The sequence below is a fragment of the Echinops telfairi genome, unplaced genomic scaffold (assembly GCF_000313985.2).
Source record: "Echinops telfairi isolate 266 unplaced genomic scaffold, ASM31398v2 ScPeMD7_7410;HRSCAF=8448, whole genome shotgun sequence".
NCBI lineage: Eukaryota > Metazoa > Chordata > Mammalia > Afrosoricida > Tenrecidae > Echinops > Echinops telfairi.
This window is the reverse complement of record NW_022111310.1, coordinates 5,809,570-5,818,214: the sequence shown is the minus strand read 5'-3', so window position 1 is coordinate 5,818,214 and position 8,645 is coordinate 5,809,570.

Here is an 8,645-nt window from a genome sequence, read left to right as displayed (position 1 = left end):
GCTACTGGTAGGAAAGGAGTCCCGACCCACAGGTTGAGAACCGCTGGTAAGGCATCTGAGCGAGCCTTTGGTGGCACAGTGGTTAAAGTGCTCGGATGCTAACCACAAGCTCAGGAGTTTGAACTCCCCGGCCACCCCGTGAGGAACCATGCGGCAGCCTACTTCTGTAAAGATGTCAGCTATGGAAACACGACGGGGCACTTCTCTGGCTAGGAGTCACCATCGACTTGGCAGCAGAGGGGACCTGAGTCACCAGGCAGCCTCGGCCCCCGTTCATCTTTTCACCAGGTGCCCCACGAACGCCCTTGCTCTGCACTGTTAACACAGGATGGACTTGCCATTCTGACTGGGGGCTTACTCGGGTCATGGTTTTAATCTTTATGTCCAACACGATAAGCCAAGGTTGTAGCTTTTCCTCAAACTCCCCAATCTCGATGTGCCCCAGTATTCCAAATGGGGAGGTAGAGTGGGAGCTAGAGTAATTTAGGCTTAGAGGGGTGGGTACTTTAAACATAACTGGAAGTCAGTAGTCATATAGCAGCCTGAGCCATATCTCTGGTAAGATCCGAGTGTCCCCGACTCCATCCCAAGTAGCATTGAGTAGAAATAGGATGACCTGCCAGTACAAAAGCAGACTGGGATGTGGTGATGGGAACAGAGGCATTTCAAACATTCTCGACGCTTTCAGAACAAAAGCTTTGCACTAGCGAGGCAACTTGGCTAAGGAGTAAATAGGACTGAACTTTCCCTCTCACCCAACATCCCCACTGTAGCATGTGCCTTTTGTAACGAAAAGCAGAAGACAGAGAAAGAAGCAAGGCAAAGCTGTAGCTTTAGCACGAAACCAAAATACCAGTGTCTACTGCTTTGAATAGGACGTGAGCGCTGGCACTGCGGCAGGTGTTCTGAAAGGCATATGCCAGGCCATTTTCAGATCTGTAGCCACCTAGCTCTGAGCTGCAGGAACCCCAGAAGAGAAGGCCAAGTCCAAGTCTCCCAAGCTTCCACATCCAGGGGCCTTTCACATCTGTACTGACAGTCTCCCATGCTCACCCCACTCATCTCTGAATGGGCTTTGGTTCCCACCCCGATTATCCTCCAGCCCCAGCCCGCCTCCCATAAGGCCCCCACCCTCCCACTTAGGCATCCCTTCCCCCACTGCACAAGAGGGAAAGGAATGCGAGAACTCTCTAAAACAGCAGCTCCTAAACGTTAGCGTATCAAGACTTCCCTAGGGGACTCACTGAAATGCTCCTTGCCATGCCCCTCCCCAGAGACTGGCAGGCAGGCATCCTGGAAGCGGACTCAGAAATCCCCTCATAGCAGCAGCCGAGTGATACTTAGGGTCCATAGATTAGTCTTGAAGAAACTCTGTTCAGGAAGTTTCGCTACTCTAGGCTCAGGCAGAAGTAAGGCGAGAGGAAACTTTTTGAGAGTTTGGGGTGGTATTTTGTTTTGTTTGAGGGGGGGTGTTATTCTGTGTCTTATTTAAGCATCTACCTGCTAATTCATCTTCCATTCTTCTTCCACCCTACTCCCCACCCCCACACCACACAGGCTTAGTCTTCCTTGTTTATTTAACAATTATTTACTTTGCCTTTGCAGTGTCGCTGTTCCGCCCCGATTAATTCCACTGCCCACAGTGACTTTATCGCAGTGCCAAACACTGTGTTAACAGCTGCAGAGGATCAGAAATGCCTCCCCCTAACTTTGGGCTCAAATACACGGCCAGTTGTGAAGTTGGCCCCGGGCAGGGCAGTACTTCCTTCTGTTGTGTGGGCTCACCAGGCGTAGGGACCTACTCAACAGACCACCACCACCACCTCTCAGAATAACAGATTGGGAGCCCTGATGGCACAGTTGTTACATGTGTGGCCGCTGACACTTTGAAAGGTCACAGGTTTGAATCCACCAGGTACTCCGCAGGAGAAAGACCTAAGCTGTAATTAGATAACGCCTTAGCAATTAATCAGTTGTCTGAGAAAACCCTGGGGGTGGAGCTGGGCCCAGAGGTACTGGTAAGAGAAGTGAGCGGTGCCTCAAGTTAGAATCCCAACAACCTGACCAAGGAAACAATCCAGCAAGAGAGCAGGTGAGCCCTGTAACCAGAACTTCTGCTTTGAAATAGCCTGTCTCCCCGTGTTCTCACCCCAGGCCCAGGAGTAGTTTTGCAACTGCCTTGGGAAGACGATGCCCCTTAGCCATCCCCACCCATCTGCAACTGCTGAGGACGCTGTAGCGACTCTGCCAGCCACATGCTCTGCACACCCCTGAACCAGGAGGCTGATGTACAGGTGTACCTCAATTCACATAACAGCCATGCTCCTGAGAAGTTATACATGGACATTTTTATAAATCAACTCCTACGCTGACTGTATTTGAGAAGCTAGTTATTTAAGGGCACCCAGAGGTGAATTTTTTTTGTAAAGAATCCTTTTGTAATGCAGTTAATTATCCCTTAATGTAATTGTTTTGTAAGTTTGGATTTTTGTATATTGGGTTTCCCTTAAGCTTCTCTATGGAGGCTTTCTGAGCAGTGGTGAGCCCGTGCCGGATCGTCCTGCCTTGCCACCACGTAGATGACCAGGCCCGTTTCCTCCTCCAGCCTCCTGGCCAGGCTGCTGCCAGCAGCAGCAGGAACCAAGGGCAGGCGGCACTGCCCCCAACACTGCGTGCAATGCTTCCCTGGTCCGGGTCCAGGAGAACAAACCGGGGCAACATGTGTTGCTTGTGGCAACACGAAGCCCTGTTCATGTTAAATAGCAATGGTTCTTTTTATTAGTAGTACTTGACCGGTGTTTTGCAATTTGTGAAACAGTGTGTTGTGTTTTGTATAAAGAATTCATGGAGTGGTGGGGTCCGCTGACAACCTTCTGTCTGGTGCCACCTCTGTTTGCTCAGCTCCCTGCAGGCACAAAGATCAGTAAGGGGTGGGGTGGGGGGGTGGTATTTAGAAGAGAAAGGGCTCAACGGAGCTTTGTCCGGTGGGCTCCTAACTATTCCAGGACATCGGGAAGGCCTCAATCTGCTTCCAAGCTCCGGTGCTTGGAAACCAGCAGCAGGACAATGTGACTGTGTCACCCCCCCACGGTGGCATGTGACACAGCATGCCTGGGTCCCAGAGTATGTCTACCTCGGGGCAGTGGACACAGGGGATCCCTCCCACCCTTAGAGCCGGGTGAGAAGCAGGACTACACAGGAAAGCGAGGCCACTGTGGGGGACCCCCTCGGGTGGGGGTCTTTCCCGTGGCCAGAGGAGACTGGCTTTCTTGCTGCTTCCGTTCTGACCAGAGAAGTGGTCCATGGGGCAACGGCCAAGCAGAACCGAGCACTGCCTTCCAGGTCACAGGCTTCGGAGTGCTGGCGCTGTGTCTGTGAGAGGCTCAGAGCAAGTGAGCACTTCCTTGGGGTGACAAGCAATGAAGGGGACAGAACCTACTGCAGAGCCTCCCTTCTCCCACCTCACGTGTTTTGGATGAACAAACCCAGCCGCCACCCCCGCAGGAGAAGTCGCTCTCTGGGCATCAAAACCACTTCACTCTGCGCTGTTGAGTTACTCTAGCACTTTCTTCTCCCACGAAGCCATCCGTGTACTTCTGGATTCCTGCGCGTTTTATTATTGTTATTCTTTTTAGTTCCTGATCTGCTAGATGAAAATTACTTACAAGTATTTTCTTATCGTTTGTGAAGAACGTTGGCCGTGTGTCTTCCTTTCCGTGTGTTGATGGCTCCGCTCCAGGAAGACCTGAGAGCTGCTGTCTTGTGAGCATGAAGTGACTGGGCGGTTTGGCTCCACCCACTTTTCTTGTACCACCAACCACGGGATGGACGAGGGGTCCTCAGGTCTTTGCCATCTCCAGTTTCTGACTGTGGAATAAATGTTCGGATAGAAACTTCACTTGGGACGTCCTGTTGGCATTGTCTCTGGGATTCCAATCTTGAGGTGGTACCAACCCCTTCACCTCAGGTGCTTCCCCACTGCTGCTGACTGATGCTTGTTTTCTTCTCTGGTCCAAAGAAGTGACATGAAATACACCGAGAGAACCCAGAGCCTAGGCAACAGGAAAGGCCATTGAAATGGCTTCATCAAAGGGCAAGGCTCTGGGAAATGACACCACATTCAGGGATTTCTGAAAACCTCTGCCCTGGCCACCCTCATTTAATTCAACATTTGCCGAGCACATTCCATTCATAGGCCAAATGCTGGCCACGTACCCGTGAACAAGGTATGGTCCCTATCACAATCTGGCCTCTTCACAGCCTATACAAAAAGCAATACCGATGCTGGCATTTATAGAACACATGCTACAAAGTGCATTTTGTTCATCTCATTTCATCTTCAAAACCACCTCACAAGATAGGCACGACTATGACCTTTAGTTAACAGATGGCCCAAACCCAAGAGTCCGAGACATTATATAACTTGCCCAAGAAATGTCGCTGTAAAGGGTCGAAGAGAAGTGTACTCTGACAGCGCAGTTCCAGAGCAGCCGGATCACTGCCTTCCAACTGCCGTTTCCCCACCCTCCCTGCCGTTCCCTGCTGCCATTTGTCCTTTGTGCCTCCTACCATGCTTGTCTGGTCTCCAACCCCAAGGAAGAGAGAAGGAAGCTCTTGTGACCATGACACCTGCAGCCAGCGGTCCATTTAACACTGCCTATTCTACCCCCACCCCAAGTCTCACATAGGCTTTCCCTAGCTCTTTCTGCTTTCTAGTCCAACTCAGAGCAGGTGGGAGCACAGCTGGAACCATACAGCAGTCCCGCAATTGCAAGCATCTTGCCGTTTCTGACAGTCCAGGCAGTTTTAACTACAGGCAAACTCCCCTTCATGAACATTCACTTTCACTTTCGGAATATAATCAAGTCGAATCAAGAGAACATAAACTCAATAGAAGAGAATCCAACTGAAAACTTACCCAAAGATATTTTGCATCATTTAACCATTGATTTATTGGGTACAATTATGAGCTGGGCCTTGGGCGAGCTTCTGGAGATGGAAAGCGAGGAAGAAATTCTGATCCCATGAGCTAATGGGAAGGCTGGGGACACAAACTGCCAACGCACATTGGCGTTAAAAAAAGATAGAAAGAAATGTACATTGGGTATTATGAGAACAGAAAAGACTCTTAACCCTGGGTGTGTGTGTGTGTGTGTGTGTGTGCGCGCGCGCGCGCGCGCGCGCGCAGGGTGGAGAGATTGGTTGGAATCCCAGGTAGAAGAAATAGCATGCATGACATTCCAGAGTTGGTCAGCTGCTTAAGTACTTTAAACAGCTCAGTATTGTGGAAGCATGAAACACAAGGTGAACGACAAGCCCAGGGGCCGAAAAGGGAACAGCCAAGGTATGGCCTCTGAGCTAGACAGAATCCCCATCTTGAGGGCAATAGGAACCATTACAGAAATTCAAGGCAAAGACAGACATCTTACAGAATCCTCAGCACTAGGTGGAAGTGGCTGTCATTCAAGTGTATTTTGTTTGTGGGGCAACGGGCAGATAAAGTTACCTTCTCGGTGTTCTGGAATGACACGGTCATGGATCATTTAATCAGAACGGACAAACCAGAGGCAGACGGTCAGACACAGGTTGATACACATGGCCTGGATTCCAGGAAGGAAGTCCGTTCTATTTTTCCCTCAAAATAGATATGCAGAGGAAAAGTTACTCAGTCACTAGGTTAATCCAGGTACAGAAACAAATCCATAGAAACCTATATGTGTATAAGAGAGAGGGTTATATAAAGGGTAATTATACATTAAGAATGCCTCTCAACCCAGCCCAGTCCAAGCCCATAAGTCTGATATTAGCCCATATGTCCGATACCAATCTATAAAGTCCTCTTCAGACTCACAAAACACATGCAATGACCCCAAATTCAGGATGACCACAGGCCAGTGGGCAGAAAGTCTCTGGATCCAGTGGCGGTGTAAACATCTCAGCGCTGGCAGGAGTCTCCACACGGCTGCTCCAGCACCCAGGGCTGCATCGGGGTAGGTCCATGTGGCATCTCCTCAGGGGTGTGTCACAGGAAATGAGCAGAGAGAGTCTCCCGCCTCCACGGATGAAATACCGGAATTTCCAGAATCCTTAGGGGAAGGCTACGCCTACACAGAAGTCTCATTGGCTATGACCCAATTGACAGACTCCCTCTCTTCACTCTTAATCTTCAAATTGACACCAGATGACGTAACTACCACAGCCGCTCAATTTCTTATCTACAACAATAATGATATCTCATTGAACATTTGCCATGTACCAGGCCCTGTGCTACACACTTTGCTAATCCTTCGGCTAATCCTCAGTAGGACCCCGAGGCCATTATTAGTATTTCACAAACAGAAGCATAGAAAGGTTAAGTGTGTAACTTGCTATCAAGTGGCAGGGCCAGACCTGGGCAAGTCTGACTCCCTAAGAAATATGCTTTACAGTTCTAGGAACAATAATACACTCAACAAATACCAAGTAGGATAGGATAAGCAGGGAGGTCATGTGGTTCAATTCTATTCTAGCACCATGAATATAGGAACTCTTCATGAATATCAGAACAGTCCCAGTCTAGGGCTTGGAAAAGTTTCCTGTGGAAACTATAGAGATGTCAAGGATAAATACGCTTCAGGAAGGCTTCAAGATAACGTAGATCATTCCGTTTTTTATCTCCTTGATGATAACCACCCTATAGTTAAGAGGTCTCCACTACAGGGCAACAACCGCTCTATGGTTATTAGTATCTGAGACGGTAAGTCTTTACAGAGACAGCCTCACCTTCCTCCTATGGAGTAGCTGGTGGGTTTGAACCATGGACCTTGTGGTTAGTGGCCCAATACCTAGCCCACAGTGCCACCAGGACTCCTTAAAGAACATCCATGTCTAATAGTCACATTTTGATCTCGTGGCGAAATTGAGTGACCTGGGACCACCTTCCTCATCTCCACAAAGGGACACAGGCCAAGGTCCCTTTCAGCTCCTACCTCCTGTCAAGTCCTTCCACTACATAAATTCCAGTCATTAGAAATACTCCCTGCGTTTACTAATGTGGAACATACTCTGATTCTGAATGTTGCTCACAACAGCTCTTACCTGAAAGGAAGGAGAAAAACAGCACTAAACCTACACAGTAGGAGAAACCCTGGCCATCAGGGGTGACTTCTAAGGATTTAGTTTCAGAATGCACAGTAATCCCTTTATCAACACCAAATGAAATCTGAAATTGTCATATGTTAGGATAATCCGTATTTGAAGAGTGACTAATGTACCAGGAAAAGGTGTTGCCACTTTGGGAAAAAACCAACAAGGGGTGGCTTCACAAATTGGGCCGTGAAGGTAAAATCTGAAGCAGCGGCCGCATGGCAGGGCCTTCGCAGAATCACGCCCATCTGTACTGGAAGGCAGGGAAGGCAGGTGCAGGGCCTCTGCTAGACACTGGGCATGGGAGATGGTGAAGACAGGCTCTCTTCCCTATCCTCATTTTGGTAGTTGGGAAGTGCACTAGGGATAGAACCATAGTATCAAACGTGGGTAGAAATCCCCACGTGAAGCTCACGGTTCCTTTGTGACGCCAATAGATGGAGACCCAGTGATCCCAGGTGGCAATTTGCTATTGTCTAAACCTCATCCAGCACACATGCAGCCCACCAAGTGTCTGCTTACTCTCCATGTAGCTGTCATCGTGAAGTAGAGTTTGTGTCCAGAAATAGTCAAAACTTTTTGGCAGGACCACTGGATCCTGGGTATACTGCACAGTTGAGAATCCTCTAGGGAGGGGAGGGAAGGGTGGGGAGCTTAAGAACAGAGAGGCCTGGCACACTAGAACATGGCCAAGGAATCGGTGAGATCAGAATACAGCTGCCTGCCAGCACATTAGCCCTCCACAGTGGGTCTAGAAGCACACAAGTGATTGTTTCCAAGGTAACACCACCTAGGAAAATACAAGTGGTTTCCCTTCAAGATCTAAAGTGTTAGAGAGGCCTTCATTATTTATACAATAGCCTTTGAAGTCAGCATTAATAAGCATTACTTAAATATATATATATATATTCTTTGTAATTGCTAGGATCCAAACAATAGTTAACTTTTGTGGGATTTGCAAGGCTCTGAAAAGGGAGTGTGGATAATGTACAAACATCCTAAGTGACACTTCACATGCCATTTAGGGAGCTTTGCTTCATTGACTTCTTTTGTAGTCAGAGAAGACTAATTGCCCCAAAATCAAAACTTATTTTTGGTCAGTCTGCAAATATGACTTTGGGAGCTTACTGGGGTGCCTGGACCAAGAGCAGGCTTGGCACCAAAGGTTCTCTGCTCTTCCCCGACACCCAGCGTCCCATGACACAGTGGCTTCCTCCAAACATCCCGTAGACCCCTAGCTGAGCAGCTGGGCTTTCCCAGACAATCCTCACAAAGAGTTAATATCTTCACCTTAAACTACTGCTGCCCACACAGATTCTTTCTCCCCTTATCCCCAGCCCACAGCGCTCTGGATGCTCATGTTTCCAGTGAGAAGGTTGCAGCACGGGGAGATGGCCAGACCATGAGCTCTGGAAAGCAGCAGGGGCAGGGACAGTCCCTGACCTCAGGACGGCTTGGTGGAGGTGGGCAGAAGGGGAGGAAGTAAGGCACCTATACCCTCTTGATGACTTCTGCTTTAT